At 40.8% G+C, this 18720-nt stretch overlaps 1 long non-coding RNA gene and 1 pseudogene across 1 annotated transcript; both read left to right on the top strand.

Moving 5' to 3' along the window:
* The first annotated feature begins 1608 nt into the window (after positions 1-1608).
* On the top strand, positions 1609-10405 carry LOC126721667 (protein LPA3-like; annotated as a pseudogene).
* Positions 10406-16222: 5817 nt separating this feature from the next.
* LOC126721050 (uncharacterized) lies at positions 16223-17136 on the top strand. The gene is made up of 3 exons (XR_007653799.1): positions 16223-16371; positions 16491-16573; positions 16668-17136. It is a non-coding gene; the product is annotated as an uncharacterized LOC126721050 (long non-coding RNA).
* The last annotated feature ends 1584 nt before the right edge of the window (positions 17137-18720 follow it).

Below are 18720 nucleotides of genomic sequence, written 5' to 3'. Positions count from 1 at the left end.
AGGAGTCTGGACGATAGCATCTCTTGGGCCTGTGGATGGTTGATCGGTGACCTTTTGTTTCTTACGGGCCTGTCCAGCTTGAGAAAAGGGTGGAGGTTGAGGCACCTGGCTCTGACCCTGAGAAGGTGGGGGTTGGTTGGGATGCCGTGCACTGGGCACGAAGCGGTCAATGGTCATGACCTTCCTTGACACCATCCTTCTGCCGGGTTGGATAACTTCAGCCGACAAGGCAGCCGCTTCAATCACTGGTTGCTAGGGCTCGGCGGGCGGATTCTTGGGCTGCTGCTGCTCTTGAACAAGGTCCTCTTGTTGGATAGCTTCGTGGGCTAACTCTCTAAGGCGCCGAGACACGCGTTCCGCGGACTCGTCTCGCAAAGGGGCTAGCTTGTCCGAGCAGGTGAAGTGCCATCCAAACTCCCTCGCCTCCCCGGTTGTAAGTTTCGGCGGCAAGAAGTTTGCGTACCGGACGTCTATGTATGACAGCAGAGGGCTATCAACTAGAAGTGCCTGCTTAAAGTTCTGCCAGGTGGAGTAAATTGGCTCTACTCCGAGGATCAGATGCGAAGCCCGGAGTTGCCCGTCCCAATGCACGTATATCTCGGAACGAAGGATAAAGTTCAAATCCTTGGCATGAACGGTTCTGATGTCCGGAACAAACACTTTGCCGTCTGCAAAAGAGCAAGTGTCATATCAGTATCTGATAATAAAGATTTACTTCAATAAAAAGAAAAGGAAAAGTGGAGGAAAACAATTAGATCAAGGGATTGGTACAAACCCACTTCACGTCGTGAAAGGGGACAAGGGACGTCCTCGACAAACCAATTGCCGCGCACCCGAACGAACTCCCCGGCGGAGTTCCTGTTCGAATCAGGTAGGCATGATATCAGCCGTACCCGATTATCTCTTGTCTTTAGGTAATAGTTGGTAGCTTTGTTCCCACAGAGACTATACATATGGTTAATGTCATGGTAATTTAACTGTAAATCAAAGATATGGTTCAACCTACTGACGCAGCTAACTACCCGGTAAAAGTTGGGGGGAAGCTGGTCGGGACATAGCCCGTAATACCTAAGTGTATCTGTCAAAAGGGGATCCATGGGGAACCTAACCCCGCCTTCTAAAATTGACATTAGAGGAAAGAAGGCTGTACCTAATCCTCGATGGAGAGCAATATCACTCTCATGGCAGTAAGCCACTTCCACATCATCGGGAATACTAAATGTGCTCCTAAAGGTGGCCAAGGCAGCCGGGGACTCTAGAAGATAAAAGTAACCCATCTATAACGCTTAATGCTATGAAAGGGAACTTGAAGAAATAAAGCGGAAGGAATAGGAAGGGGAAGAAAACTTACTTTGGGTTCTAAGGAGGAAAGGAACACTGGGCAGGTGAGTAAGCGCATAGAGAGTTGGTCGGCAGAGAGTAAGCGCGAAAAATTAGAGGTGGAGGAAAAATGAAAGAATGTTCTAAGGGAAACTATTTATAGAGTCAAAAAAGGGGGCAAAGAAGCGTTTAATCAAGCAATAAATGGGCACGATTTACGAACAGCCCTGCGAATACCAAACGTAACCGATACGCGCGCCGTTTCGGTTCACAAATCGTCAGGCAATAATGACAACTGTACCTGACGCCGCGAAACGGCACGTCTTTTGAGATGAGCATTAATGAGAAACCATAACCACGAGTCCCAGGCCATAAGATCTCCGAGGTCAAAAAGCTTGGCCAGCTCCTTGATTCTTCCCGGCAACCGGGTATGAATCAAGGGGGGGCTAATGTACGGCACTGAGATCCCAAGACCCATATGGGCCCTGGGCCCAGGCCCAACGGAACAGCCCCATTACCCTAAGCCCTTCTTGAAATTGCCTTAGTGTAAAAACAAGTTTTGGGCCTTGAATTCTGAGAAGTGTTCGGCATAAGCTTTCCTGAACAAGCGTATGAAACGTGTCCGGGAAAATCATGAAATGCTCGGGAAACTGCATTACCGAGCACAATCGACTAAGCTGGAACCAAGTTCCAAGGCCATAATTGCTGCATCCCACTCTCACCTAAACATCCACTTAAATCAGATAATATTGGACCTTCAATAGCACTAGCGGTGGCTGAAATCATAATCTCCCCACTAACCTTAGCTATAAATAGCAGAAGTTTGGGAAGAGGAAGGGGTTCAAAAAAATAGAGAGAAAACAGTCAAGGAAGAAGAGAGTTTGAATGTTGCTTTGAGTCTCTCTGCCGAGAACGACCTAGAGTAGGAAATCTTGAAACCCACTACAAATAAATTGTGAGCCCAAGTGAGTTAAAGCCCAATAGTCTCATCTCTGGTTCGCACACATATCATGTGAATAGTGTGGAAAAGTAAATAAGACAATGATATGATAATCCAGAAAAACCAAACTGGTAAAAAATCTAAAGAGGATTTAATCTAGCTATCCTCAAGGTAAAACAGATCCACTATGAAAGAATTGAAGTTTTATAATAAGACTTAGACCACTAACATCTTATTGCTACCTCGAGTAGAAAACTTACTATCACGAGTAAAAAACTTATTATCATGACCACGTGATAGTTTCAAGTCTACGGACTACTTCTTTCCTTGATCCACAGCAACCACAAGTACTCCTACTTGTGTTTTCTTTAAGCTCTTGAAACAACAATTGAAGAGATCACCAAGCTCTTGACAACAATCTTGATCTTGATAACCCTAAGTGTGTATGAAGGTAAACACCTTTAGATCTCACAAGAGATTCATACACACAACATATCAACAACATCTAAAACGTGGCTAAGATTTTTCCTTTTATACTTGAAGCAATACATAAAACCCTACACGTCATATGGGTTTGGGTTGAGTTGGAAAATTCTGCAGAAAAAACAATCTGAAAGAGTTTCGATCGATCGAGTCTAATTTTCGATCGTCAAGCCTTGCAGAAATTGAATAGTAATTTCTTGCAATTACTTGATTTCAACTTTACACATAACCACACTTTGAGCAGCCTAAATCTAAACTAAATGTTTTGATCATGGTTTGCCAACATTACATATTGAAGTTCTAATACATTTAGATCCTAAAGTCTTAGACCCTAACAAAAATCTTATTATTAGACACAATATGTCTTGTGAATAAACAAATTAATCTGAATACGTAATACATGATTTTCTCAAATACCTAAATATGTAAAAGGGATCTTCAGATGAGATCATTGATGCCAACATTCAACTAGCCTTGGCTGTCGTGAGGAAGCTTCAAGAACGAAAGGAAACTAGAGCTTGCATTGTAAGAAAGGGACTTCATTTCATATTGCATGTATATCTATGAATTGGTTAAAAAAATGTTAACATTTTGTTTCTGATTTTAGGTGTTTCCTGATAAGCCAGAAAAATGTTTTTTTGCAGCTTTTCAAAGCAGCTCTTGACTCGGTAAAGAAATAACTTATAATGAAGTTACCAGTTCTTTTGCTGTGCTGCTGTATTTTGGCAGGATCAATTGTTCTTTAGGACTTTTTTTTTTTTAATAGTTAAAAATTAGTGTTGAGTCCACCACGAAGGTGCTCGCTAGTTTTGCCTTAGCATGGGGTCGGGATATGGGTTTGGTGATCAAGAGAGTGTACCAAAAAATTATAATAAAAGAAGAAATTTGATTCACAAATAGTGATACATATATTTAAATTTTTAACATAAGAAAGTAACAAACATATAACCAAGAAAAGTAAAAATTTAATACATATTACCAATTTAGTTATAAGTTAAATATTCATTTAGGAAGTGCCTATTTTTCTTAATTTGGTTAGACTGTACAATTTATTATAAGTTTTACCTATATTTTAAATTCCCTGAAAATTTATTTAATTTTAATATATTTATTCTTTCTTGCTTCAGATTGATGGTATAACCATAGGTTCCCTAGATGACATCCCTAGTGGTCCTGTCAGCACATTCTTCAGATCTATAAGGAACACACTTGATTTTGATTTTGAAGATGACAATGAAGGTTGGTTCTGTACAATCAAATGATGTAAAGAATTCACATGGGCCCAATTATTTTGAAAGGTTTTTACTAATGGACTGCTTCTGAACCCTTTCCTACCATTAATGCTATACCATAAAAGAAAACTTGGAACTATATGCTTACATGTGTTTGTCTCTTTTGGAATATATATTAATCAATATCTGCAAAGCAACGGGGTATTCAAGAAAAAGGAAATTTTAGTTCTGAATTGAAAAGATACGATTAGCTATAATCTTCAAAACTCTTTGCTGTTATACCTTTAGCATTAGTCTTGTTTATTTAATAAGATGCAATTTGTTGTTTTAAGGTCCTATGCATCATATGTAATATTTTTATGAGGCCATGTTAATTGCATTGTTTGTACATCAAGTGTATGAATAGGTTAACTTTGCACTCTCTGGCATCTCTTACAAATGCAGGTCGTTGGCAGTTCAATGAGCCTCCATCACTGTATATATTTATTAATTGTAGCACACGAGAACTTGCAACCATTGAGAAGTATGTGGTATGGCATCTTTACTCATGGAAATTCTCTCACCGACTTTTGAATCTTTGGCATGCAAACTTGATTTCAATATCACTTTATGGATACACATAACTGGATCCTAGCATCAAGGGAAAAGGAAAAAAAAAAAAAAAAATCATAAGCGTACCTCTATCCACCTGTCCATAACATCTCTATTCATTTTGGTCTTTTACTTGATCCTTGTATTAACTATACTATCACAACTTGATTCATACTCTGTTGATTTTGTGTACATGACAGGTTCTAAATATTTTTTTTTGATAAACTTTATATCTAGTGTCATTTGTCATATTCTTTTAAAGAGTTAGATTAGTAATCAGTAATTTAACAAACAAAAAAAAAAGATTAGTAACTAGTAACTTCTGTATATGTCTTTAATCAGTTAAACGCTATACATTATTGGACATTGACAATGACACTGTAAAATGTGAAGAACTTCGAAAAAAACATAATTACACAGATACATGTTTTCATGTCAATTGAGGTGTAAACATATGTTTGAACAGGTTTACTTCTGTAACTTAAATCTGCCGACCTATTTAAGATTATTTTTAATCAGAATTTACAAGAATAAACTAAAGTTTAGTATACTCCAGTCACCTTCCCTTCTTCTCTTCTCTTTCCCCATCTTCCATTCCAAACATAGGGTAATGGATTGCATGCTGACTTTCACAGTGCTAATCTGGTGGGAGTGACACAATGATTGGGTATTTTTCACCATAACATATAGATTTAGTACACTGAATTACTATCTGCACTTTGAATGTAGTCTGACAGCATCATATTGTCACCAAAGTTTAGGAGTAATGCTTTAGTGTTAGAAATACTGGAAGATTGTATTGTATTTCATGAATAAAAGAATATACATCACTGTCTTTATATAGGAGGCATATGTGTGCAGTATAAGTAGAGTGTAGTACAAGTACAAGTGTGCTATACAAGTAACCTAATTGGGCCTAAAACCCATAACACAATACACGTTAACAGCCCCCCTCAAACTCAAGGTGGATGTGAGACCAACTTGAGGTTGTCAACCAAATCATGAGTGCGTCCCTTAGGAAGTGACTTGGTGAAGATATCTGCAAGTTGATCTTTGGAGGAGACAGAGAAAAGCTTAAGAGCACCATGGACAAGATGATAACGGATAAAATGACAATCAATCTCGATGTGTTTAGTCCGTTCATGAAAGACATCATTATGAGCAATATGAATGGCACTCTGGTTGTCACAATAAAGGGGAGTAGCAGAGGAGGTAGACACACCCAAATCCTTAAGGAGCCATCGTAGCCAAAGGAGCTCAGATGTGGTATCAGCAAGAGCACGATATTCTGCTTCAGTACTGGAGCGGGCCACAAAAGTTTGTTTCTTGCTTCGCCAAGAAATCAAAGAAGAACCAAGGAGAAAACAGTAACCTGTAGTAGACCTGCGATCAGTAGGATCTCCTGCCCAATCAGCATCAGAGAATGCACGGAGTACAAGAGGAGACTGAGCTGAGTAGAAAAGGCCATGAAAGAGGGTGCCCTTCAAGTATCGAAGAATGCGCAGAACAGCAGCATAGTGAGTTGATCGTGGAGCAGACAGATACTGGCTCACCTGATGAACAGCATAGGAGATGTCTGGGCGAGTAACTGTGAGATAAACTAGGCTGCCAACCAATCGTCTGTAAAGAGAGGGATTAGACAATGGTTTCCCCCCTGAGGGAGTCAGATGCGTATTAAGCTCAACTGGAGTGTCAACAGTCTTGCTATCAGTGAGTCCAGCTCGAGACAAGAGTTCAGAAGCATACTTAGCTTGAGTAAGATAAAGTCCATCAGTAGAATGAGTGATTTCAAGACCCAAGAAGTAGCTGAGATGTCCAAGATCTTTCATCTCAAATTGCTGACTGAGAAAATCCTTGAGTTCTTGAATGCCAATGAGGTCATCACCAGTTATGATCATATCATCCACATACAGGAGAAGTAAAATAGTGCCTTTGTCAGTGCGACGAATAAATAAGGCAGAATCATAATGACTGGCCATGTAACCCAAATGAGAGATGGTAGAGCTGAATTTGACAAACCAAGCTCGGGGAGCTTGTTTAAGGCCATAAAGTGCACGTCGAAGGTAACAAACCTTGTTTGAGTCAACAGAGAGACCAAGAGGAGGTTGCATATAAACTTCTTCATGTAAATCCCCATTAAGGAATGCATTTTTGACATCCATCTGAAAAAGATCCCATTTACGGGCAGCAGCAACAGCTAAGAGGGCACGGACAAATGAGATACGAGCAACTGGAGCAAAGGTCTCTTCATAATCAATCCCATACTCCTGTGTAAAGCCGTTTGCAACAAGACGAGCTTTGTAGTGCTCAATGGACCCATCAGAGCGAGTCTTAATCTTGTAGATCCACTTACAACCAACCACAGATTTCCCGGGAGGGAGTGTCACCAAATCCCAAGTATGGTTTTTAGATAATGCATCAAGTTCCTCTTTCATTGCAATCTGCCATAAAGGGTCAGTGGAAGCCTCACGATAGGTGTGAGGCTCATGTAATGTAGCAAGAGCAGTGTAACAATGATAGTCAAGTAAATGTGTAGGAATAGATCTTACTCGAGTTGAGTGACGAGGTGGAATGTCTTGTGCAAGATCTTCAGGCGGAGCAGGAGCAGGGGACCTAAGCTCAGGGTTGGGGTTGGGTAGCTCGTCTTCAACCTGTTCATCTTCCACCTGTTCATTAAAGGGTGAACTAGGAAAGGGATCAGTGATATCTGGTGGTTGGACAGAGAAGTCTACAAGAGAATCAGGAACAACTACAGGAGGATCAGGAGCATCTACAGAAGGAATATGTGCCTCATCTGGAAAAAGATCTAAAATAGTGGAGGAAGATAGGGAGGCACGAAAGTGAGAGAGCTCGACAAAGAGGCGATGTTCCCAAAAGACAACATTGCGAGAAATACGAAGACGATGAGAGACAGGGTCATAACACCGATACCCCTTTTGAGTTTCGCCATAGCCAAGAAAACAACAAAGCCTTGACCGAGGCTCAAGTTTGTTATGCTCATGTGGCTGAAGAAGAACGAAACAAGCAGAACCAAAGGAGCAAAGGTGGTGATAGTCTGGACATGACCCAAAAAGGCGCTCATATGGAGTTTGATTTTGGATAACCGGACTCGGAATGCGATTAATAGTATGAACAGCATGAAGAGCAGCTTCGCCCCAAAAAGGAGCAGGAACTTTGGCCGAGAGAAGAAGAGCACGAACAGTGTCAAGAATATGACGAAGTTTCCGTTCGGCTCGACCATTTTGCTGAGAGGTACCTGGACAAGTTAGTTGATGAACAGTGCCATAGGAATGCAAAACAGCTTGGAAAGCATATTGAGTATATTCAAGAGCATTATCAGATCGAAAAATTTTGATGCGTTTGGAAAACTGAGTTTCAACCATTTTTGCAAAATTAGAATATACTTGCAATAATTCAGAACGATGTTTCATATTAAAAATCCAGCTATAGCGAGAGTAATCATCAATAAAGACAACAAAATATCGAGACCCACCAATACTAGAGACAGAAGAAGGGCCCCAAACATCAGAATGAATAAGGTCAAAGATATCAGTGGATATTGATTCACTAGTATTGAAAGGCAAAACTGGTTGTTTTCCTAGTTGGCACGAAACACAATCAAAATTTTTCGTAGACACTGAACCTAACAAACCTCTAGAAGCTAATTGTTGTACCCGAGAGGAAGATGCATGACCAAGTCGAGCATGCCAAAGTGCAAGGGAAGGAATTGAAGAAGCAGTAGCAGCTGCAGCAACAGAAACTGGAGCAACAAGTGGAAGACGAAGGTTGTCCACGGGAAACATACGCCCAACTCTGGGACCAGTCCCAAGCTCCTGTCCCGTCCTCGGATCCTGCACAATACACCCAGAATAATCAAAGATAATGCGATAACCCAACTCAGCTAATTGTCCTACAGAAAATAAATTATAAGAAAGGTCAGGAACATTAAAGACTCCAGGAACCGAGAGATTGGAGGTCGCAACGGAACCTATATTATGACCAGACATTGTGGAACCATTTGCTGTACGAATATTAAGAGGGTGCGGTGCAGGTTTAAGGTCAGAAAATAAGGACGAGTGAGGTGTCATGTGATTGCAACAAGCAGAATCCATAAGCCAAGAGGTAGGAGACATACCAAATAAAGCTGAGAGAGAAGAGGAATAAGATGCATTACCAACCGTACGAATGACATTGGCGATGATATTTGTAAGGTCATCTCTGGAAATGGTGAAAGTGGATCCAGAAGACCGAGACTTTGCAGAGACGGGAGCCATAGGTTGGACACTCTCAGTGTTTGCAACAGTAGCAGCAGAGATGGAAACAGCTGATTTGTTGCGTTGATAGCAAGTCTCAATATTATGGCCAAATCGTTTGCAAAAATTGCAAAAACGTTTGTTGGATTGTCGGCGACGATTCTTGTAAGAGGAAGAAGACTTGTCCTTATTCTTCATTTTGAAGCAAAATATGCAAAAATAGACTGCAAAAATGAAATCTACGCGAAAAATTGGGTAAGGAGAACCTGGACAGAAAAAGTCAACTCTGGAAAAGTCAACGGTCAACAGCTGGTCAACGGTCAACGGCCAGCAGATGACGTCACAGGATGACGTGGCGATGACGTCAGCAGAATAGTGGATGCTGACGCAGTTAGGGCTGACGTGGCAGAGGGGATGACGTCAGCAGACCAGGTTCCAGCGCGTGGCCGCGCGTGGAGGCGCGTGGCAGATCCTAGAGGCGCGTGGCCGACGCGTGAGAGAGCGTGGCAGCGCGTGGAGGCGCGTGGAAGGCGCGTTTAGCGCGTGATCAGCGTCGCAGCAGCTACGAGCGGCGCGTGGGGGCGCGTGCGGTCTCCGATGGAGGCGAGGCTTCCACGAATGTGTAGATCGGCGCAGGACGATCTCAGTGGTACCTTCAAAAATGAAATCGGAGCAATATTCGCAGCGGTGATGCAAAGGGCAGTGGTCTGTGCAGTGTGAAACTCTTTAATGACGGCAGCTGCAGGTCCGGAACCCAAGGACGACGGCTGGATGACGTCGGAGGTTCAACGGCGAGAGGCTGCGGCGGCAGTTGTGATGCGAAAGCGTTAGTAAAGAAAGGAAGTCACACTAATGAGGACAAGACTGCTAAGAAAAGGTCAGAGCAGTGGCTCTGATACCATGTTAGAAATACTGGAAGATTGTATTGTATTTCATGAATAAAAGAATATACATCACTGCCTTTATATAGGAGGCATATGTGTGCAGTACAAGTAGAGTGTAGTACAAGTACAAGTGTGCTATACAAGTAACCTAATTGGGCCTAAAACCCATAACACAATACACGTTAACATTTAGAAATTTACATGGTGATCATAACTATTTAGACATTATTCATTTTGCAAAAGCATTTGGAGCTGCGGTTTCTGTTCCTTTCCCCTCTATTTTGATGTGCAGGAAAAATTTGCTCAATCAACTCCTACGCTTCTATTTAATCTGGAACTTAACACATTGCGGTATGATTTGTGCCTTCTTGAGCTTTAATGGTCACTTAATTCTGTTATTACTGAATTCAAGTTTCATTGTTAAATGAAAGCTGTTAACTTGGCAGTGCTGACTTGGGCCTTCTGGTATTTCCAACGAAAGATTTGCATTACCGATTCTTTCTCAATTCATTCCAGTGTTCTATATTCGAATCAGAGAGTACTCAAAAGTACCTCTTCTTTTGTCAACCTTCTATATTCATTAATTGTTTTTTAATCCAAGTTTTATGTAAACATTTGATTTTTAATTTGAAGACAGTAGCAGTAGCACCTTACATTGTGAATTACAATGGAGCTCTGTTTCGCGAATACCCTGGTATTTAAATTTTTCCCTGCGAGAATTAAAACTATGCCATTAATATTAAGTACTGTTTCAGTACTTTACATCTGCCTTCTAGGTTCCATGTCTATTTTTGTGTCAATTGGAGCTTATGTCTAACATCATCTAATGTTGAGTGAGTTCTTGATGAAAACAAAATGAAAAGAAAGCTGCGGAAAAGATGTCTATAAAAGAAATTTTTGTGAACTCAGAGTTCCTTCGACATTTTCAGTAGTTTGGGAGATGTTAGAAATACAGAATAATTGTATTGTATTTCATAAATAAAAGAATATACATCACTGCCTTTATATAGGAGGCATATGTGTGCAGTACAAGTAGAATGTAGTACAAGTACAAGTGTGCTATACAAGTAACCTAATTGGGCCTAAAGCCCATAACATAATATACATTAACAGCCCCCCTCAAACTCAAGGTGGATGTGAGACCAACTTGAGGTTGTCAACCAAATCACGAGTGCGTCCCTTAGGAAGTGACTTGGTGAAGATATCTGCAAGTTGATTTTTGGAGGAGACGGAGAAAAGCTTAAGAGTGCCATGGACAAGATGATAACGGATAAAATGACAATCAATCTCGATGTGTTTAGTCCGTTCATGAAAGACATCATTATCAGCAATATGAATGGCACTCTGGTTGTCACAATAAAGGGGAGAAGCAGAGGAGGTGGACACACTCAAATCCTTAAGGAGCCATCGTAACCAAAGGAGCTCAGATGTGGTATCAGCAAGAGCATGATACTCTGCTTCAGTATTGGAGCGGGCCACAAAAGTTTGTTTCTTACTTCGCCAAGAAATCAAAGAAGAACCAAGGAGAAAACAGTAACTTGTAGTAGACCTGCGATCAGTAGGATCTCCTGCCCAATCAGCATTAGAGAATGCACGGAGTACAAGAGGAGACTGAGCTGAGTAGAAAAGGCCATGAAAGAGGGTGCCCTTCAAGTATTGAAGAATGCGCAAAACAGCAGCATAGTGAGTTGATCGTGGAGCAGACAGATACTGGCTCACCTGATGAACAGCATAGGAGATGTCTGGACGAGTAACTGTGAGATAAACTAGGCTGCCAACCAATCGTCTGTAAAGAGAGGGATTAGACAATGGTTTCCCCCCTGAGAGAGTCAGATGCGCATTAAGCTCAACTGGAGTGTCAACAGTCTTGCTATCAGTGAGTCCAGCTCGAGACAAGAGTTCAGAAGCATACTTAGCTTGAATAAGATAAAGTCCATCAGTAGAATGAGTGATTTCAAGACCTAAGAAGTAGCTGAGATGTCCAAGATCTTTCATCTCAAATTGCTGACTGAGAAAATTCTTGAGTTCTTGAATGCCACTGAGATCATCACCAGTTATGATCATATCATCCACATACAGGAGAAGTAAAATAGTGCCTTTGTCAGTGCGACGAAGAAATAAGGCAGAATCATAATGACTGGCCATGTAACCCAAATGAGAGATGGTAGAGCTGAATTTGGCAAACCAAGCTCGTGGAGCTTGTTTAAGGCCATAAAGTGCACGTCGAAGGAAACAAACCTTGTTTGAGTCAACAGAGAGACCAGGAGGAGGTTGCATATAAACTTCTTCATGTAAATCCCCATTAAGGAATGCATTTTTGACATCCATCTGAAAAAGATCCCATTTACGGGCAGCAACAACAGCTAAGAGGGCACGGACAGATGAGATACGAGCAACCGGAGCAAAGGTCTCTTCATAATCAATCCCATACTCCTGTGTAAAACCTTTTGCAACAAGACGAGCTTTGTAGCGCTCAATGGACCCATCAGAGCGAGTCTTAATCTTGTAGATCCACTTACAACCAACCACAGATTTCCCGGGAGGGAGTGTCACCAAATCCAAAGTATGGTTTTTAGATAACGCATCAATTTCCTCTTTCATTGCAATCTGCCATAAAGGGTCAGTGGAAGCCTCACGATAGGTGTGAGGCTCATGTAATGTAGCAAGAGCAGTGTAACAATGATAGTCAAGTAAATGTGTAGGAATAGATCTTACTCGAGTTGAGTGACGAGGTGGAATGTCTTGTGCAAGATCTTCAGGCGGAACAGGAGCAGGGGACCCAAGCTCAGGGTTGGGGTTGGGTAGCTCGTCTTCAACCTGTTCATCTTCCACCTGTTCATTAAAGGGTGAACTAGGAAATGGATCAGTGATATCTGGTGGTTGGACAGAGAAGTCTACAAAAGAATCAGGAGCAACTACAGGAGGATCAGGAGCAGCTACAGAAGGATCAGGAGCAGCTACAGAAGGAATATGTGCCTCATCTGGAAAAAGATCTAAAACAGAGGAGGAAGATAGGGAGGCACGAAAGTGAGAGAGCTCGACAAAGAGGCGATGTTCCCAAAAGACAACATTGCGGGAAACACGAAGACGATGAGAGACAGGGTCATAACACCGATACCCCTTTTGAGTTTCGCCATAGCCAAGAAAATAACAAAGCCTTGACCGAGGCTCAAGTTTGTTATGCTCATGTGGCTGAAGAAGAACGAAACAAGCAGAACCAAAGGAGCGAAGGTGGTGATAGTCTGGAGATGACCCAAAAAGGCGCTCATATGGAGTTTGATTTTGGATAACCGGACTCAGAATGCGATTAATAGTATGAACAGCATGAAGAGCAGCTTCGCCCCAAAAAGGAGCAGGAACTTTGGCAGAGAGAAGAAGAGCACGAACAGTGTCAAGAATATGACGAAGTTTATGTTCGGCTCTACCATTTTGCTGAGAGGTACCTAGACAAGTTAGTTGATAAACAGTGCCATAGGAATGCAAAACAGCTTGGAAAGCATATTGAGTATATTCAAGAGCATTATCAGATCGAAAAATTTTGATGTGTTTGGAAAACTGAGTTTCAACCATTTTTGCAAAATTAGAATATACTTGCAATAATTCAGAACGATGTTTCATATTAAAAATCCAGCTATAGCGAGAGCAATCATCAACAAAGACAACAAAATATCGAGACCCACCAATACTAGAGACAGAAGAAGGGCCCCAAACATCAGAATGAATAAGGTCAAAGATATCAGTGGATATTGATTCACTAGTATTGAAAGGCAAAGCTGGTTGTTTTCCTAATTGGCACGAAACACAATCAAAATTTTTTGTAGACACTGAACCTAAGAAACCTCTAGAAGCTAATTGTTGTACCCGAGAGGAAGATGCATGACCAAGACGAGCATGCCAAAGTGCAAGGGAAGGAATTGAAGAAGCTGTAGTAGCTGCAGCAACAAAAACAGGAGCAACAAGTGGAAGACGAAGGTTGTCCACGGGAAACATACGCCCAACTCTGGGACCAGTCCCAAGCTCCTGTCCCGTCCTCGGATCCTGCACAATACACCCAGAATAATCAAAGATAATGCGATAACCCAACTCAGCTAATTGTCCAACAGAAAATAAATTATAAGAAAGGTCAGAAATATTAAAGACTCCAGGAACTGAGAGATTGGAGGTCACAACGGAACCTATATTATGACTAGACATTGTGAAACCATTTGCTGTGCAAATATTAAGAGGGTGCGGTGCAGGTTTAAGGTCAGAAAATAAGGACGAGTGAGGTGTCATGTGATTGCAACAAGCAGAATCCATAAGCCAAGAGGTAGGAGACATACCAGATAAAGCTGAGAGAGAAGAGGAATAAGATGCATTACCAACCGTACGAATGACATTGGCGATGATATTTATAAGGTCATCTCTGGAAATGGTGAAAGTGGATCCAGAAGACTGAGACTTTGCAGAGACAGGAGCCATAGGTTGGACACTCTTAGTGTTAGCAACAGTAGCAGCAGAAATGGAAACAGCTAATTTGTTGCGTTGATAGCAAGTCTCAATATTATGGCCAAAACGTTTGCAAAAATTGCAAAAACGTTTGTTGGATTGTCGGCGACGATTGTTGCAAGAGGAAGAAGACTTGTCCTTATTCTTCATTTTGAAGAAAAATATGCAAAAATAGACTGTACAAATGAAATCTACGCGAAAAACTGGGTAAGGAGAACTTGGACAGAAAAAGTCAACCCTGGAAAAGTCAACGATCAAAGTCAACGGTCAACGGCTAGTCAATGGTCAACGGTCAACAGATGACGTCACAGGATGACGTGGCGATGACATCAGCAGAACAGTGGATGCTGACGCAGCTAGGGCTGACGTGGCTGAGGGGATGACGTCAGCAGACCAGGTTCCGGCGCGTGAGAGCGCGTGGCGGCGCGGGCAAGGAAACTGCAGCGCGTGGTGGCGCGTGATCAGAGTCGCAGCAGCTTTGAGCGGCGCGTGGGGGCGCGTGCGGTCTCCGATGGCGGGGAGGCTTCCACAAATGTGTAGATCGGCGCAGAACGATCTCAGTGGTACCTTCAAAAATGAAATCGGAGCAATATTCGCAGCGGTGATGCAAGGAGCAGTGGTCTGTGCAGTGTGAAACTCCTTAACGACGGCGGCTGCAGGTCCGGAACCCAAGGACGACGGCTGGATGACGTCGGAGGTTCAACGGCGAGAGGCTGCGATGGCAATTGTGATGGCGGAAGCGTTAGTAAAAGAAAGGAAGTCACACTAATGAAGACAAGATTGCTAAGAAAATGTCAGAGCAGTGGCTCTGATACCATGTTAGAAATACAGAATAATTGTATTGTATTTCATAAATAAAAGAATATACATCACTGCCTTTATATAGGAGGCATATGTGTGCAGTACAAGTAGAATGTAGTACAAGTACAAGTGTGCTATACAAGTAACCTAATTGGGCCTAAAGTCCATAACATAATATACATTAACAGGAGAAAAATAATATTCTTGTGATGCTGATCTACTCTTGCATTTCTTGAGAACTACATTTTCACTTTGTGCAGCAGGGGTAGTACATATGTCTGATATATTAGTTTTTTATTTGATTGCTAAGAAGACTGCACCATCGTGTTGGTGTAGCATTAAGTCACATAGTTTATGTGTGAATGGTGGTGAGAAGAAAGGTTGAAGCTAAGAACAAGAACTTCATAGAATCCACTAGGAAGTACATTATTATCATATTGTTTTGCATGGCTAGTCCCAAGACAAGATAGAGGAGGGAGGTTATAGTCGGTTGTCAGTTAGTGTAATTTTTTTTTTCGTATCTTATGAATATAAATCTTAATAGATCCTATTGGTATAACAGTTAGGGCAAGGGATTCCCTAATAGTGGTTTAAAAGGATACATGTAGCTGACCTCTGTTAGTTGAGATTATGGCTTAATTAAGCTGAGTTATGATTATAAATTAGTGGATGACTTAAGAAGATCTATTCTGATTTGCTTAAATCTCTTAGTCTTGGAATCTTTGTAAATTTAATCAATTAACCTAAAAATATCAAAACCAAAATAATAAATATCCTAAAAATTGATGATCACAAGATCCATCGAGATTATCCCACGGTTCTAAATGCCCATTGCTTGGTTGGGTAAGTTGTGCTACATGGCTCCCTACACCATTGGATCACTCAACCAAACAATAATAAAGCCTTAGTCCCAAAGCTATAGGGGTTGACTATGGATCCTCAACAAACCAATTGGGGTTGACCACATATATTCTTCTCCACCATTCTATCTCCTCCAAAATCATACTCCGTCACCTCCATATTAATATGTCCTTTATTACTACTTCTAATGGTGTTATTTTAAGTTTACCTCTTATCTCTTTTTGTTCACTTGACATGAATTAAATCAGTCTTCCTCATTGGCGCATTAATTGTTCTCCTTTGTACATGACTAAACCATCTCAAGTGACTCTCTTATCTTTTTCTTGATAGGAGGCACCTAAATGGGGTTAAAAGAAAGTTACTTTGGAAAATTAAAAACAAATAGATTGTTCTTTTGTCAGCTTAATCAACACAGAAACTGCACTCTAAGACTCAATTCAATCATAGAGTCAAGGATGCAGTCTAATTCTGTAACACCAATCATCCAGCCATGTTAAGTCCCCACCATCAGCTTACTGGTGATTGTTAAGCTGCACCTGCTCATTTTTTCTGAAAAAGTCCTTTGTTTTTTTACAATCCACTTGTCCCTGATCAGCATATGGTGCTGAGCCCCTTATACTTTTTAGAATTGGTGCAGGGCCTTGGCAGGTAATGCTTAAACAAGCGGATGGTTCTTATGCCTGCATAGCTTAGAGTGATACAGGTTTCACGCTGGGTGAAGTATATATTTGTTTTAAATTTTACGCCCCAGTTCTTCTTTTGGTTGTTATAAACGTTGAATATGCTTTTGGACTAATTATTTGGTGTGCTCTAGACCAAAGAAGAACTGTTGAGAGTGCTGGGACTACAAGAGGAAGAAGGAAGCTCACTAGAATTTCTTCGCAGAGGCTACAAGGTTCCTCTCATTATCATATCTCTTCCTCTTTACATAGTTTTTCTAGTTGTGCTACGAAGCTATGGATTTAATGTATTATGATTCTGGTAGCCTATTTCTTTTCCACAGAATGACTTCAGACGTGATACCCGTTCTGCTATCCAATTCAATGTGTTACTATATTGCTCAATCTGCTATAATCCAAGTGTAGGATAGAACAAATTATAGGTAATATAGTGTAAAAACCATTCAGTCCATCCATAATGTGCAATCATTCGGTTTGCTCTGTAATACTCTACCTTCATCATCCTTCTTGTTCTTTGAAAGCTTGTCGACCTAATCACTAAATTGTTTTTGTGTTCTGATATGTGCATTGTCATGCATCTTGTTCTACACAATCATATACTCATCTGGAATTTTTTTTTTTTTTTTTTTTCATTTAGCATTGATTTTATAACAATTTCATTAGTTCTCACGTTTCTAAAACTATTTGGGAAAATAGCATCTCGAGTTTGTAACACTCGAGTTTCAGCGTGCTGGCACACAGCTGGTGTGGAGAACGAGGAATTTTCTTTGCATTTATCATTAATTTTGAAATATTTTAGTTAGTTGTCAAGTTTGCAAAACTATTTTACAAACTAGTATCTTGAGTCTTTGAAACTCAAGTTCCAATCTGAGGTGGAAGAAAAAATCCATGTGGAACTCGAGTCTTAGAGACTCGAGTTTCTTTGTTAAGAAATATCGTTCACTTAGGTTTCTTCGTTCAGGGTTTCATTTTCCTGGGTTTTTTTTTTCTTCTTCATCTTCATTTTGTTCTTCTTCTATTGGACCTCTTCTTTGTTTTGGGATCCATTTATTTGAGGCCCTTGTTGTTTGTTTTCTATCGGTTTGGGCAACGACTAGACAATCCCAGGCCGAATCATTCCACAACTTCATCGTTAATGGCCTATTTGGAAGTTTAGAGAGAGAGGAGAGTAGAGGGGAATGGTTCTCCTCCACCTTGTTTGGATGTTTTTAAAATTAGTAAGGGGGAAGAGAGTAATTAGCCATTCCCCTTATTTGGATGTTTTAAAAATTAGGATGGAGATGAGAGAAAATGATTAAAATAGACAAATTTACCCCTATTTGAAAATAGATTTACAACATTAGTCTATTATTAATTTAGAAAGGGTAAATTGGGAAATTTATCTAGTCAATAATTTATCTACTCTACTCTCCCTCCAAATCTCTCCAATTTGGGGGAATTAAAAATAAGGGGTTAGAGGTGATTGAAACCTCTCCAAACTCCTCCCCCTCCTTCTTTAAAAAACTTCCAAATAAGGTAATTGAATTACTCTCCCTCCCTCTACTCTACTCCCCCTTCTTTTTTAAACTTCCAATAGGCCATAAGGTTGGTTTGTGGGTTTGTGATGTTCTGGGTTTCTTCTTCTTTGCGTAGCTAGGTTTCTTCTTCTTTGTTCTACTGGTTTTCCTCTACTGGGTTTATCTTCTTTGTTCTGTTGGGTTTCCTTCTTCATTCTTCTTCTCCTATCTATGGAACTTGATTCTTATAGACTCGATTTCCATGTGGCTTTTTTCTTCCACATCGGATTTGAACTCGAGTCTAAAGGACTCGATTTTCGTCATTGATCTCGACCCTTTAATGCTCGAGATGCTAGTTTGTTAAAATGTTTCCAAAACATGCCAACTAAAAAAATAGTTTCTAACAATAATGCAGCATCACTATTAATTTTGTACCACAAGTCACCTGGGGGCTCCCATCTTACCTCATCCTTAGGACTAGTCTGGAACAGCTTTAGATTTGCAGTTTGGAACTCATCCAGCATGTATTGTGCCTTCTGCAAAATGGCTAAACTCGATAGTCTCGCCTTACCAAGTCTGACTTCATTACGGTTGAACCATAAACACCAAGCCACCATAACGACAAGCTCTAGCAAGTCATCCCCCTTTCTTTGCCTAAACTCCAAGTGCCATAAAAAAATCCACAAATTCT

This window comes from Quercus robur, chromosome 4 (assembly GCF_932294415.1).
Source record: "Quercus robur chromosome 4, dhQueRobu3.1, whole genome shotgun sequence".
Lineage (NCBI taxonomy): Eukaryota > Viridiplantae > Streptophyta > Magnoliopsida > Fagales > Fagaceae > Quercus > Quercus robur.
Note: the sequence above shows the minus strand (reverse complement) of the source record. Positions and strands in the feature narration are given on the sequence as shown.